General features: G+C 34.5%; 1 long non-coding RNA gene across 1 annotated transcript; it reads right to left on the bottom strand.

The window, feature by feature from the left end:
* Positions 1–12,596: 12,596 nt before the first annotated feature.
* Positions 12,597–16,100, bottom strand: LOC138699896 (uncharacterized). The gene is made up of 2 exons (XR_011332116.1): positions 15,971–16,100; positions 12,597–12,831 (listed from the first exon to the last, which is right to left on the bottom strand). It is a non-coding gene; the product is annotated as an uncharacterized lncRNA (long non-coding RNA).
* Between the last annotated feature and the right edge of the window lie 276 nt (positions 16,101–16,376).

Raw genomic sequence — 16,376 nt, forward strand, 5'->3', positions numbered from 1 at the left:
TTCTAGTTCAGTATTACCCATTACTGATATTTCACACAACGGGAGTAAAGAAATAATTAATTAAAATGTTTTGAAGTATGTTAATGAATATTCTGTTGACATTTGACATTCCAGTTAATAGAGCTACTCAAAAATTGTATTCTTTATAGTATATTGTGCAGTTTCTTGATATTATTATTATAATCTGAAGTTACTATGGCCGTATAATCATTATAGCATACAAGTTTCTGTTAGAATATAAATGTGGCGTAATTCATTTTAATTGTTAATTATGTGCACTATATTTGTTCCAAAAATGTACTGCTATTTTAAAAAAAAATATATATGATTGCTTAGACTGTAATAGCAAATACATATAGATTCACTTGTGGTCTAACGGTAACATTGAAGTAATTCTAAAATATATTTTCGTCATCATTGGTTCAGTGGTTATGGTAATAGCGGTTATGTTTTAGGTTCGCAGGTCCAAATCGATTGTATGCGGTGGATTTTATAGGATGATAGAATTCTTAACATAGTTTCCGTCAGAAGGGAAAGGATTTCCCTCGACTTACGCATCTCACTCAGTAATCAAACATAATGCTTTTATGACTTGTTTTAGTGGTGGTAGAACCAATAGTTCCTTTAGCGAAGTAGAAATTAGGTATATCAAAGGGATTTTTATAAAATAAGAACACGCATAGAGAGTTACTCAATGTCGATCCTAAGGAAACTTGAGATTTCATTATGATGCTATCAGTCAAGGAAAACTGTTATAAATAGAAAATATAGGTTTCTTGGATGAAATTGACTAGACTTCTTGACTTATATTCTGTTGTTTCTAGGTGGAACATAGGGCAGCACTGAAGTTCCTCCAGCGTACTCTGTTGCCAGCCATCCATTTCACCTCTTTCCAGCTTTTCTCACATCTCTCTACTTCCTCCTCTATTCATCGTTTCCATGTTTTTCTAGAGCCGTCCTCTCTTCCTTACTCTTTGTGGATTCCAGTCAATGGCAGTCTCCTCAATAGCTCCATCTGGCTTTCTCAGCGTGTGACCTATCCAATTCCATTTTCTTTGTTTTATTTGGTAACATATTTGTGATTGGTTAGTTCTTCTCCACAGTTCTTCATTTGCTATCATTTCCGGCCATCTTATATTTAGAATACGCTTCAGACATCTGTTGACGAAGGTCTGTATCTTTTTATTTATTACATCCGTAATTTTCCATGTTTCAGAACTATAGGGGAGGACTGATTTTACATTTGTGTTAAACAGTCTGTCTTCAGTGAGATGTTATTATTCCGCCATATGGGATATAGCTGTACAAATGCTCCATTTGCTAGTCGAATACGTCTTTTCACATCTTCTTCCTCTCCATCTGTTTTTGTAACCACACTTCCCAGGTATAGAAAAGTATCCGCTTCTATTTCTATATCATTTACTGTCAATTTATTTTTATGATTACAATTTACCCTCGTCTATTTTGTCTTAGAGGAGTTTATCTTTAATACAAGATTTCCTACTTCTTCTTGTAATTTCTCAACTTTAGCTTCCATATCCCTAAATCTCTCTGCTAGCAAACATATATCATCTGCAAAGTCAAGGTTTTCCAAACGATTAATATCCCATTGAATTCCTCTTTTCCTTCTTCTCATAGTTCTATCTAATACCATCAAAAATTATGTTTATGAAAGAATACACCCTTGTCTTACTTCAGATTTCGTTTCTATAGATTCTGAGAGATTACCTTCATGTATTATCTGTGCTTTGGAATCTTGGTACACGTCTTTAATAATATTAATAATTTTTGGTGGAATGCCATACTCCTTTAGGGTTTACCAAATAACATGTCTACTGACATAGTTAAATGCTCTTTCGAAGTCTATAAATGTTAAGTAGAGAGTATTTTGCCATTCTGCAGATTGTTCCAAAATTATACGAAATGTATTTATTAGATCTGTACAGCTACGATGTTGTCTAAAGCCAGCTTGTTCTTTCCTAAGTTTTGTTTCTATGACATCGTTGATCCTATTCAATATAATTCTTGATAAAATCTTGCTAGGGACTGATAGCAGTTTTTACACATTGTCAAATCACCTTTGTTTGGTTCTTGGATGAAATTACAAAATAATATTAGAGGTTGGTTAGTGGCAAATGCCTGTTTTTCTTGTTATTTCCTCCCCCCAATTACAGGACCCTTAACATGCCGGTATTCGCCCTGACTACGAGAGCGCTCATAGATCTCGCTAGCGCCGAGAAGCGTAGACCAAATATTTCGTCAGAGACTATCTAGAGTGCACCAGGTGGTCTGTGCACATTACGCTCGTAATGAATGATAATGGAGAATTGTTGGGATATCGCGGGGAAACGGAATATCCGGAGAAAATCCTTGTGTTGTCTGGGCCACGTTCTTACTCAATAAATTTATAAATTCGGGATGGATAACCGCGATTTGAACCCGAGCGCCTTGTGACAAATATTATAGTGGGAATATAGTTGAATAATTGGGTTTGTAAGACATTTTTGTTAACATGATGAAGTGCTATGTAATAAAGTGAACCGCATATTCATTGAAAACTCTTTGAAAACGCGTATGTCCTCTTTAACAAAATTTTCTTTAAATAGTTTGGAATGCATTTCTTAATTGAGTGCAAAGAATTGTATCGGAACTATGAATGTATACAATTTGGAATACTTAAATTTGTAACTCTTCTGTCTTATGTTTTTTTCTAAGTTTATATACAAACATATTGTAGATTTTCTGATTTAAATGTCATGTAATAGCTCAGGTAGCGTAGATTTGTGTAATTTAACTGCACAAAATAACGTCATTAGTCCAAAGAAATTTGAAGAATGATAACCTGAAGACAATAGGATATAATGAGTCTTGAAACTAACTTACTGTCCTGTACCGAAAAAAGTAAAACGTGACATCAAATTTTCCCCTTTACTCTCCAATTATAATTTACGGTCTTATATCTACTCTACATGGAGTAAAAACTAATGTTTTCGTATCTGAATGAAGACAAAAACATTTAGTAATTTTAATTTCACTTTTCATTAACAGTCTTATTACAGCTTAAAGTATTTTCACTGTGGACGGTGGTGGTAGAAATCAGTGTATTGATCTCGGTATAATTATAACCAGGATCTACGAAAATGTAACAGCACCGTTTGACATTACAAGTATTGATGCGTTCAGAAAAGATATATCCAACATTAGACGCTCGTAATATACAAATGTAATAATTTTGTGAAGAATACTACAGAAATGTTACAATTGTAAGTTTAGACTAGACATTGTATTCTTCATCGACTATTTTTATGGATAAAATTGCTCATAGGTCTACTTCAATACTTTTCTTTACTTTCTCATTATTCGGAATGTAAGGAATATGTAGCACGAAGCTATGAAAACTTCCTTTCGAGATCTTCATGGAAGTAGCCTATTAATTTCTCTAGCAACAACTTATATATGAGGGTCACTCCAAATGTAATGCACATTTATTTGAACATTACATTTTTATCCTACAGCTTTGCTGTTTTTACAGACTGTAAATACTTCCTTTAGGAACAAAATGTCACATTTCCACACAATCTCCGTCCCTTTCAACTGCCTTACGCCACCTTGGAACGAAGGCCTGTATACCTGCACTGTAAAAGTCTGGACCAACACGTCTGAGCCACTCTTTAGCAGCGTGCACGAGGGAGTCGTCATCTTCAAACCTCGTTCCGCGAAGGGATTCCTTTAGTTTACCAAAGAGATGGTCATCGCATGGTGTCCGATCAGGATTTGTAAGGTGACTGTCTCCGGTTCAAAATGGTGGAACTATGCTTAATCTCCTGTCACAATTCTTGCAAGAAAGTCATCTCTACCATTATCATACTAGTCCAAAAGTTCGCTGCACACTGTTTTTCAGGTTTCTTTGTGGGTTTCTATCTACATCCTCGGAACCCACATGGCACAAACCTTTTTTAAGCCCAAATGTTTCAATATTCTGCACACACTTGTTTCTCCTATTCTAACTTGGAGTGACAATTCTTTCACTGTTACGCGTTTGTCAGTCACAACCATGTTGTTAACGCTTTGCACATTGTCAGAACTTCGTGCAGTGAAGGGTCTGCCGCCGCGAGTAGTATTCCGAATATTGGCGTGCCCTCTTTCAAGATTTATATTCAGAGTCACAGCGATTCAAAATACGTGAAGATCATGCGTATACCTTACTTTGGCTGAACGACAACTAATGAGAAATATTTTTACTGCGATTAAGTTAAGTTTAAGGGCTGAAATGGATTTAGAAGATGGCAATATTCAAGAATTCATGGATTATGCGTTGTTTCATATTATTTGCTTAATATAATAATAATAATAATAATAATAATAATAATAATAATAATAATAATAATAATAATAATAATAATCTCAATCTTACCTCCAGTTTTACAAGTTTACTCTGAAGTTATGTAGCTATAAACTTGATTTTAAATCTCACATTATTGTTATGTTAATATTACTATTATTCTTATAATTATTATTATCATCACATCACCGTCATAATCATCAACCTCATCATCATCGTCATCATCTGAAAATCAATGAAGAAGGAAGATTTGATTTTTTTTATTTGGTTAAGCTAAATGGGAGTGATGTGCGGAAAGCGACGGGAAGCTACCGCATTTACCTTACCCAAGAAAAATTTCAAGAATGGCTGAAGAAAGAGTAATGCTGAAACTGATCAGGAAAAGAAAAAAAATGGCTGTTTTACGGGAGAAGAAGAAACTTATTTACTTACAAATGACTTTTAAGGAACCTGCAGGTTCTCTGCTCCCCTTACATAAGCCCGCCATCGGTGCCTATCCTGTGCAAGATTAATCCATCACCGTGAAAAAACAGCTTGTTACGAAACTTTTCAATAAGAAGAAACTGCCATTGTTAAACTGGAAAATAGTTTGGGGCAGAAGATATCAGATGATAGACAACATTAATATATATATGACTTGTGCAGATACTAACAGGAGGGCGGAAAACAGGGAATGTTGGAGAATGCTGGATTTGAACTGAAAGAATTGTCCTTGGACAGAAAACTTTGAACGAATTAACCTGTAAATGTTTATATAATAGAGTTTGGACAAAAAAATTACAACGGACTATATTTTTTCATCTTACAATAAAAATAACTTATCTTATATTAATGTACTTGAGTCAACATATGGTTAAGATTGTAATTCAATTTTTTGTAATAAAATATGGGCCTATTATCAGTATTGCTTATATTTTCGTGTTATAAATTTCGTGTCATTGCTTCTTTTTTTCCGAAACCCAAACGACGTCCATTTTTTTTATTCCACCACGTCATTATACATATCATTTGCAGCCTAAGCAAGTTCTTTGATGTAGGCCTATCACTTCAGCTATTGTTCCTTCCATTTCAGTGAATATAATATGTGTATATACACAAACAGTATATATATATATATATATATATATATATATATATATATATATATATGTTTGTATTTTTTTGGAAGTAATAGGTTTGAACCGAAATGTACCCAGCAATAAATAAATTATTTCTGCACTTTCAGCATGGAGCTGCTGTGCTCTGTAAGCAGTACGTCATTATGTGATGGTGTAGAACATAAAGTTCATTTCTTTTTACCCTGATCACATATAACAGATTGACCAACGTAATGCACTTTCAAAAGAACTTTTATAATTTCACTATGCTACCATCTAGCGACTGCAAAAGAAGTCACGTTATAACTCTGATGGAATTACTTGGAGTAATAGCACAGTCTAGTGTATACAGTCACGAAGCTTGAATTTTGAGGGTGCTAGGAACATTAGACTGTGCCGGTACAATTTCGTATTGTCTGTAATGGGGCGATAGTGGCGGTCCTAGTGGTGAGCAGCTATCTATGGAAGCATATTTACTGCTATTGAACTTCGTGACTGTATATACTAGACTGTGGTAATAGCTTGCAGAAGTACTTTCAACTAGCGGACGTTACTGAAAAATTAATATTCGGCATTGGAGATCCTAGTGGTCGTTCTTTTCTGTATGTTGACATTTCATAACATGGAAATGGCCAATCTGATATAACATGTGATCAGAATTTTTAAATACATTTGACTTTGTCGAGGAAAAGATCGGGCACTTTACTTTATATGACCTAACTTTTGACATAAGAAAGTCATGACAAGTGAAGTTGAAGTGACATTCTTAACACGACTATAAATATCTACGTAGCAATTATTCGTAAACAGTACACGTGAAGTAGAAGAAATTTTAGCAAAACCTTAACAAGGGAACATCAGTTCAAATATTACCTTTGAATAACGTAATGTAATATATTTTATATGTAGGTTTTATTTGAATTTTATTAAATATTGCAGCTTACATACTTTCTGAAATAAAACCATTTTAAAATCGAAGTATTTTGGGACACGTTGAAATTTCTTAGCAACAACTACTATTCTGTCTTCAAACCTTATATAATTATTGCATCCATATATCTTTAATGTTTAAAATTAATATCACAAAATGATATTCCCTAGGAGAGAACCTAATAGTTTAACAGTGACAAGTATTAATGACGTACTCCGCAAGGAGTCGTAGATTAACAGCGTCCTTCACTTAAACTGTAGGCGTTATTTATTATATTTGAAATAGATATTTTTTCTACGTATTCTGTGTGAGCAGTAAAAATATAGTATACATAATATTAGACTGTAATGATAAATTGTCAGGTATATATAGAGATTATTCATTACCACAAGCGCTACACAGCCCTACGAAATGTTTGTCCTTGGCACACTGCCTCATGAGAGACGTCATGAACAAAACTTTGGTAAATATCAGATGGTTATAATTAAACTGACAGTGTTCAGTGTGACACAGCACGAACTGTAATGAATATAGGCGAATGAAACCTCGTACATATGCTAATTAAGCAATGCGCTTGCGAATTATATAAAAAAATAATTAGTTCCAAGTCTTGCCACCAAGTGAAAATATGACGCTGTAACCAGTCTGAACTTCGTATGAGCGCAGGAAAAAGGAAGGAAAGATCAAACACATTATAAGAGTGGTTCTGGCACGTTTATTAGGAACTATGGTAACAAACACTGTTCAACATGGCCTTCCACCTCACCTGTTGCATTCGTAGCATGACAGTTGCTCGCAGCATGTCTGGTGAAATCAGAGCGACATGTCGTTGTATGCTAGCCTTTAGATCAGACAGAGTCCGGTCCCTGATAGACACGACCTTTCAAATATCCCCACAACTAGAAGTCATACGAATTTAGGTCGGGGGATCTTGAAGGCCACGCATCTGAAATACCCTAGAGATGATGTGGTCGCTACTGAAAGTTTCTCGCAGCAAATCTTTCACCTGGCGGGTGACATGTGGTGTTGCTCCATCTTGCATGAAAATAATGTTGTTGTCACACTTGCGTTCTTCCAAAACTAGAATGACGCGTTGCACAAGCAGGTCCCTATAACTTGCTTATATGTCACTGTTCACGTAACAGCCCCGCGAGGTGTTCATGTGTTTGAACTTTCCTGCCTTTTCCTACACCCATACCACATTCTGACTGCTTACAGCGCCATATTTTCACCTGGTGGCAGGACTTGGATCCAATTATTTTTTTGCATAATTCGCGAGCGTATTACTTAATTAACATATCTACGAGGTTTCATACTCCTACAATCATTACAGTCCGTGCTGTGCCACGCTGAACACCGTCAGTTTAATAATAACTAGTGTTGTGGGATTTAATCGATTAATCGATTTCTGTTGTAAGATTAAACAATCAAAAATTTTTAATCGAATAATCGAGTCGATTAAAATTAATCGGTTGTAGTTGATATTAACTATTATTTCTTAGTACAAACTCATACTAAAAATTTCGACAATATTTCTCTCTCGAAAATTGCTTACTTAAAAGCACTTTAGTACTGTTATTTTCTAACTGTAAACCAGGTAGCGTAGGGAAAATCTTTGCACAAACACTTCAGAAAGAGATGGAGATATGAGGACAATGACCTAGTCTACCTCTATTGAAAGTTGAAACACAATGGGAAACCTTCCACATTGTTGTCAGCTCATCTTCCAAGCATATGAAGTACATATTTTCTGGGATTCGTCCTCCTCATCCCTTAAAAAATAGCCGTGTCTACACTGTGTTCAAGTGAGAGCGTAACTATCTTCTTTTCTTTCTAATCTAGTAATTCGATCACAATAGGGGCCAGTCTTTTGTTTCGACCACTATACTTTTGCAGTTACAGTTTCTCTACTGATTTTATGTATGAAGGTTGTATGTTTAGTTTGATAAAGAAAAAAAATCAGTTTCCTGTGGTTTGTGAAAAGTTTAAACTCCATTATGTCATATGATAATTTGAGAGGTAAACTCGGTGAAACGTTTGTATTTAAATTAAACGATCGTGGAGAAGTGCTTGACAGAAAAAAAGTGTTTTCGTATTTAATGATGCAGGAAACATTGTTACTAAATGAAGAGAGAACTTAATTCGGAGCATGTGAATGCACTCACATGTTTAAAATCTTGGATGAAGCTGTATTAACTAGTGAGTCTGCATACTTTTTGTTATTTATGTTTGTCTCAAAATTTCCCGGAGAATTTGACACAGTAAATTATAAGCCTCATAATAAATATGTTAGTAAGTAATTAAAATAGTTGTTTTGTAATATAGCTAACGATGCAATATATACAGATATACAACATTTAATACTTATGCTTATCACCGAACACAAGTTAAATTTAACAATAATTGTGTATTACAGTATATTGAAACACTTTTTCAACTCGATCAAAACTCGATTAATCTATCGATTAATGGATTAAATTCAAATAGTTACTCGATTTAATGTTTTGATCGATCAACAGAGTATAATTTAAGAAATAAAATGTGATTTAGCCTAGTTTATATAATAAGTTCCTTGGTGATTGTTCTGAGAAGGAGTTCCAGCGTGCTGGGATTTAATTTTAATTAGGTTATTTAACTGCATTATATCAACTAAAATAGTCTAACTAGCTTATCTACCGTTCATAGAATTAGTGATAACGAGATAGTATTAGACGAGGTGAGGTCTAGAATTCGCCATTTGATTACCTGACATTCACATTACAATTGGAGATAATCTAGAAAAAAACCGAACCAGGTAATCAGTCCAAGTGGGAATCGTACCCACGCTGGAGCACAGCTTCGGCCCAGTAAGCTAACACGTCTATTACATTGCCTTTGGTTGTCCACCGTGGTATAATGGTTAGCACGCTTGCGCCTACCTTTGAATCCGAAACTTTCTTATTCAAACCCTGGTCCATGTATTTAGGTTCAGATTGACCTATCTGCGCCCTATATGCGATGATTGTTCTAGTCAAGTACATGTCCTCTTTGGCATTCGTAAATTAGATCTTCACAGACGGGACATCCTGTTTCAGACTTGACAGAACCAGGTTCCATTCCCAGACGAGTACCTGATAAGGTCCTGTGTTTGATTACTTTGAATACAAGTTAGAAGTATATCGATCAAATTGTAGAGCTTCGCTTGGACGTAGAGCAAGTTTGCGAATCAACACTTCACGCTGCTGTCTCTCCTCGCACGGTCCGGCACTGTGTGTTTGCATCTATTTATTCTTGTACTTGTGTGTAAGTCGGTGAACAACAGGAATAGTATTCATGTACAGACTACTACATGGACTTAATAACAATGTTAACGAAGTATTTATTAAAAGACAGTTTATATGCAGTAGAATACAGAGTGAATCAAAAGTTTGGAGCCATATAAATATCTTCCATATGCTTGATTTTCGATTACTACATGTATTACCAGTATTTCAGGGGCTCACAACCATAGTGCACCAAGTCCACCAGTGATCAGTTTGTGGATTAATACAATCTCGGATGAAGAAAACTTAGATTTATTCATTGCCATAACAAACAAAGTCCATAACTCATTTGTTACTCCACAGAGGGCAGCATTTCCTACGGAAGGTGAAGGTTGCTACGCGTGAGCCAGGAACTTTAAGACTCAATGGGTGGTATTAATAAAAACGAAGACCTTACTATGCTCATATTCCTCATGAGCAAAACGAGCTTGCTTTTTCTATGAGGAAGCTCTGAAATGTCGTATTAATAAAAACTATCGGAGCTTGCTCTTACATGCCAAAGCTTGCTCACAGAGTTTGCTTCACTTAGCGTGGGAATTCGTATCAGTAGAGTCGTCAGACGGGTTCAGGCCAGCCACAACAAGCGATGCCGCCACGTGTATTTCGATCGAAAGGATTAGTGATTGAGCTATGAGTGATACAGAGGAAGACGTTGGGAAAAAGGGAGAAGATTTATCTTTATTTATGGATATCATTAAAAAATTTCCAGTTATATTTAAGAAGTCAGTGTTACCGGAATCGAGGCAAAAGAAATCTGCAGCATTTGCAAATATCAGAGAGAAGTATGAAAAAGGGTTTGGGGTGCCAATAACCGAGGCACAATTAATTAAAAAAGTGTCCAATATGAAAACCAGATTTAAAAAAAGATGTGAAACAAGCACATAAAGATGAATGACTGTCCGGGTTCATATGGGATCTTTAATTGAAAAATCCGTAGTGACACTTGTGGCGGACAAGGTTGCAGTCGGGTTTTTCTTGGGGTTCTCCCGTTTCCCCTAATGAGGAATTTACATCATTCTGTCAACATTTCTCCATTCAGTCATTATTCCAAAGCATTCCTCGAATGCCGGCTAGCGACGTAAGGACGGGGCTGGCCTAGGGATTAGTGAAGTTGCTTGCTCGAAACCTGGATACATAGCAAACCTTAGTGTAGTCAGCCGGTGTGAGTTTGGGAATGTGCCTAGCTTGAGGGTTAGTGCAATGTACCTTGATAGGTCGCAGTGCTGGGTCATAGTGCCCCTCTCCCAAATTCTATTTCATTCCAGTGCATAATATTTGAACTGATAATTTCATGTAAGTTACATTTGTGTGTAAGTTGTAAATAAAGAGGTATTCGACATTCTGTGTGTTATCAGCTGTGATTTGATAGTAGTTTTCAAAGAGTCTTGCACGCTTTTCCTTATAATACTCTCTATGTTCCTTGAATGCCTCCAATTGTTCCAACAGCATTAGCCTCTGCAAATCTGTTAAGGAAATATTTAAATGCACTGCCTCTGGTTTGGTTTGTGTCACCTAAGAAATAGTCGGTTAAACAATCCACATTTTCTTGATTAAATCGGTAGGAAGTTTTGTAATCTCTCGAAAGTGAATCTCTGTGCTTCTTATACAACTTTTAAGGCCGTTGAATATCCGTGAACTCAGCCATTTCGATACAACAGCTTCACTCTACAAGCTTGAGTTACCTATTTAGGTGCCTCAGGTTTTTTGAAGCAAATGCTTCAGGGCAAGAAGCAAAACTCCGTTTTATTAATAAGTAATGCGAGGAAACTATTACGTGCTGACTCCTTGCTCAAAGGTGGAAGAAATTTTTGATGAGCAAGCTCATTTTCCTCAACTTTATTAATAGGAAAAGGAGGAAGCTCACAAAATTTGAAGCAAACTCATTTTCCTCATCTTTATTAATACCACCCAATATCTCAGAACTATTCCAGATGGGCTTGGTCCACCCTGGTTGTGAACCCCTCATTTGTAAGACCAAATGCTCTACCAATGACACATTCGATTCTAGTCCTCAGCTATCTCAAAAGCCGCCATTTTGGATGCAACTTTTAACTTTTAAATGGAAAGGGGGCCATTTAGATACTAAAAATCATGTGAAATTTTCTGAAAAGCAAAACAATGGTTCAATCGGCTGTACTTCTACGTACTATTATATTCGTACAACTGTTTAAAGGAATTTAAATGAAAGGGTCAAGGGTCGACACCCGCTTAAATAGCAATAAAATTATACCGGATTTTATACTAACGCATTTTTTATCGGGTCATGGGAAATTTGGGTCTTATTTAGAACGACTTAAATTACATACGGAAAATGGCTACTTATGTATCTGTGAGGAACAGCAAACTGTGGACCATCCTTTGTTTCACTGTCCAGTATACGAAAACAAAATATTTATTTTGGTCGGACATTTACATTTGTGCAATTTAATATATGACAAACCATTGTTCAATGTGTTCAGAAAAATATGTTGCTATAAACAGTTTTGTAATTTTATATGTGATATATTTCAGAACTTGTAATTAATTCATACTAATTCAGTAGATATGTGTTAATATCAAGTAGAGAGACTGGGTTACCCACGTCAAATGAATCCTCATTGCAATAATATAAACTATCAGTCCATAACTATAACCCTAATGTACTTTTGGGTAAAATAGCGTTCAGGAAATTGTATATTCAAATAAATAAATTAATTAATTAATTAATTAAAAATTAATTAAATGAATAAATAAATAAATAAATAAATAAATAAAAGCGTCTCAATAATTGATTTAATGCTGATCTTACTCGTGTTAATTGTGTAAGCATGTGCGGCTTACACAATTAACACGAGTAAGATCACCATTTAATCAATGAATGAGCTTAATGTAGGGGTTTATAATATGAAAAGGATTAATGCATTTTAAAAAAGAAATAAAACTAATTATTTTTCTATATTCTCTTTATTACTGTTACTCCATACAGCTCAGTTGGAATTCACATCTCAATTCTTAACCATGGTAACCTCCATAACCTCCCTTGCCACATTTTTTTTGTTCCTTGACAGGCTCCTTGACGACAGGTTCCTCCTTCTTGTCCTTGGACTTAAATAATCCTTTCAAATCGGCATCTGCGTTTTGTACCCAGACACACACCAACAACATCACAAAACATAAAATCTGAAAGAAATTCCGAGAAAAGTTATCTTAAGTGTGACTGAAGAAAGCAAAAGCATTATAGGACTGAATAATGGGTAATCGTTTATTATCGTAGTCCTCTCGTCAGCAATAAATCTTTCTGCCTGTAACAGGACATTTTTGTTCAATATAGAAACCAAGCAATTCTTTACTATTTCTCAAACGTTTCCATTATTCTCCGTTTAAATCATTCATCAAATCTCTTTGTGAAAATATTCCTCTACAAGCATACTGGATACTAAAAATATAAATTGGAATAATATTGAAAATGACGTCACGATAATGCTCATTGCCAAAAATTGATTGTTACGTTTGTAGCACAACATTTGTCCGAATATGAGTTCGGATATATTTTTATACAGGAAATAAATCAGGATATCGTTGACAGTTCAATGACTTCAAAAGAAACTGAGACGTTATAATGTGAGGTAATTTAAACGAAAGAGAATCAAATATTTTAAGTGCTAAGTAAAGTTATACTTAGTCTAGTTAATGAAATATTATCAATATCAGAAAGCGACACTAAAAGTTAAAAAAAAAAAAAAAATTATCTGCAGATATAAAGACATTGTTGCTTTATTACTTAAGTGATAATTGTATAGCAAATGGGGGAGGACATAGAAGTATTAATATTTGAAATGAGAAGTCCTATATAATAATAATAATAATAATAATAATAATAATAATAATAATAATAATAATAATAATAACAATATTATTATTATTATTAATATTAATAAAATAACTTTAATAATTTGTAAATGTTTCAAAATAATAAAACTGCCAAGAAATTCAACACATGCACTACATGCACAATATATCCCCAACCGTTTCTGGGGTCCTAGCCTTCCGCAATATCTCTGCCAGGATTCATTCCTTAAGAGCACTTCCAAAGGCGCTTCGACACCTTAGAAGGGCCGTGGAATGGATCCTGTCGTGCTTGGTCATCTTGGCGGTATGAACTTAGAGCTATGGGGATGGGAGTAGTAGGCTCCCATTGCGTAAGCGGGTGAGTGGACTGGTACACCCTCATCCTCATCTTACAACATTCGGGGTGCACAATAGACCTCAGTATGACCGACGTGCAAAGAGTCATCCTAACCCGCCCTTAGCCACCGTGACATAGCCTAACTTATATAAAGTCTACTTAACCTGATATTGCAAAATGTTGTGAGCTTGAGGGTTATACTGAAATGTTTCAAATTAAATCTACGTAATTCTGTTTTATAACTACTATAATTTAAGTAATTCTATTATTTGGCTTTTCATAATATTACGAAATGTTTATTTGATTAATATGTTTTTATTGTATAAATGTTTCAGTGTGAGGAAACAAGAATTTTAACAAGAAAATATAAATAATTAATTTATGTCCAAACTATTTGTTTTCTGAATTGCTCCTGTTTCACACAGTACAATAAGGTCGTTATTAATACTCGTATTTTATTTCATATTAAGTGTGTGTTATTTCATTGAATGTGTAACCCCTCTCTCTTAAAATGCTTCTGGCGTCTACAAAAACTTATTTTCTTGAAATACTACGTCATCATCATCATCCTTCACGAATTAGGCCTCTGTAGACCTGTTTCGGCCCCATCTAACAGTCTTCTTAAAGGTCTTCCTGGTCGACGATGTCCTCCAGGTTTATATTGCATCATAATTTTTGGGATTCTTGAATTTTCCATTCTTCTTACATGATCTACTACTACATACTACGTAAATACTAGAAATTATACTTCACAATATATATTTAATTTTGTTTGTGCGCGATTTAAAGCACTCTATAATGCTATCTTTGGAATAATACCGAATGCAATATATTTCCAGTTTAGTTAGTTATTGATGAAGTGATTGACTCGATTTTAATTTGCTCCAGATATATTCTTATGGATAAAAATGACATTTTTACATTCATATCCTTCTTTATGAAATACACTTTTCTCTTTCTTGTGGCGACAGAATTTCTTAGATATGTTCAATGTCGAACTTTCGAGCATGTTACTTTTAATTAATACTTTGTCTCTAATTTTCCGAAACTTTGAATGTTACATTTTCTCTCTAAATAATTTTGAGATATTTTAAAGAAATCTTACATACTTTTGTGCTTTTGGAATCTTAATGACATAACGTATAATTTAGCTGTAGCATTTATACATCTTGATTACACAACTTTTAACACTGTATCACTTCGGAATGTGTATTACATGTCTTTCTCGTGTTAAATTTTATCGTACCTGGTTAATATGTTTCGGCCTTGATCTTGGCGCCTTGTGTTTTGTTTCCTACACTACACAAACACACCCCCACAGGAAGCAAAACAAAAGGCGCCAAGATCAGCAACAATCAGTTCTGAAGAAGTCCCATACAAGGCCGAAACATGTTTACCAGGTACTATAGAATTTAACACGAGAAAGAAATATAATACACATTCCGACGTAGCATTTAGTTTACTTTTTTAATTAATATGGTTCATTAAGTGTTAAATTTGTATATAATTTAAAGAGAGAAATATTTTTGAACATATGTGTATTATATTCAGTTTCTTTAATGTAATTATTAAAAACATTTTAAAGTCAGACTTATATTTTAAAAATTGTAGATTTGAGGAAAATATCCGTGAAGTGCACGTTGACTACAATTTACTTGCAACATTTTTAAAAATTAATTACTGTTACTTGCTGTTCTGTGAAAAATTCACAAAAAGCAGAAGGAATGTATTGTAAGAAAGTCAAATTTTATTTCAACAGGACCGAAAGACACTGATATATCAAATTTTATTTTAAACTTAATTGATAATATAATTGGAAAATATACTTCTTTAGAAGTATTTAGACCAACCAAGGATCTTCAGATTCTAAACTAAATTAGACATAAATACAGATGTCCTTTGACCAAGTGGTTAGCAATGTTCGAGATTACTGTCGAACTTACTAAAAAGAAATCTATATCACGTCCCTTTAGAAAAGGCATACATCTTTTTGATCTTACCAGGAATGTAAACCCAACTCTCCCAACTTTATAGCAACAAAATACTACCTGTCAGACCATAACTTAAGGTATGAAGTATAACTTTAACCATAAAATCAATAATGAGGAAAGCATTTTGTGTTTCTAAACCTACCAAAGCCTTGTTCATGTTGCGTCGTAGTGGAAGAAACTTTCACGATTGTGAACTGACTAGAAAAGCAAACGGTCTCAATTTATATGTGAATGTTATCTATCTAAACCCGACTTGACTCAGCGAGTCGTCTTCATAAAACACACACACGAAGAAGATATTATCAGCCTGTTCATGTCATTCTCCGTTTGTCTCTGTGGGGTTCATGTTCATTAGCATGCAGCTGCATACCAGTCACTGCAGTTTTTCTTTATTAAGCAAAAAAGTCCGTAGAAATTATTTCTCACTACGTCATCTTCATCATCATCATGTCACGATGACCAAGTTCCAGTTTCGTTAAATATATTCGTATAATTATTTTTACTTTTTAACATTGCTCTAGAGTATGCGATTAGGAAAGTCCAGGATA

The sequence above is a fragment of the Periplaneta americana genome, chromosome 5, assembly GCF_040183065.1.
Source record: "Periplaneta americana isolate PAMFEO1 chromosome 5, P.americana_PAMFEO1_priV1, whole genome shotgun sequence".
NCBI lineage: Eukaryota > Metazoa > Arthropoda > Insecta > Blattodea > Blattidae > Periplaneta > Periplaneta americana.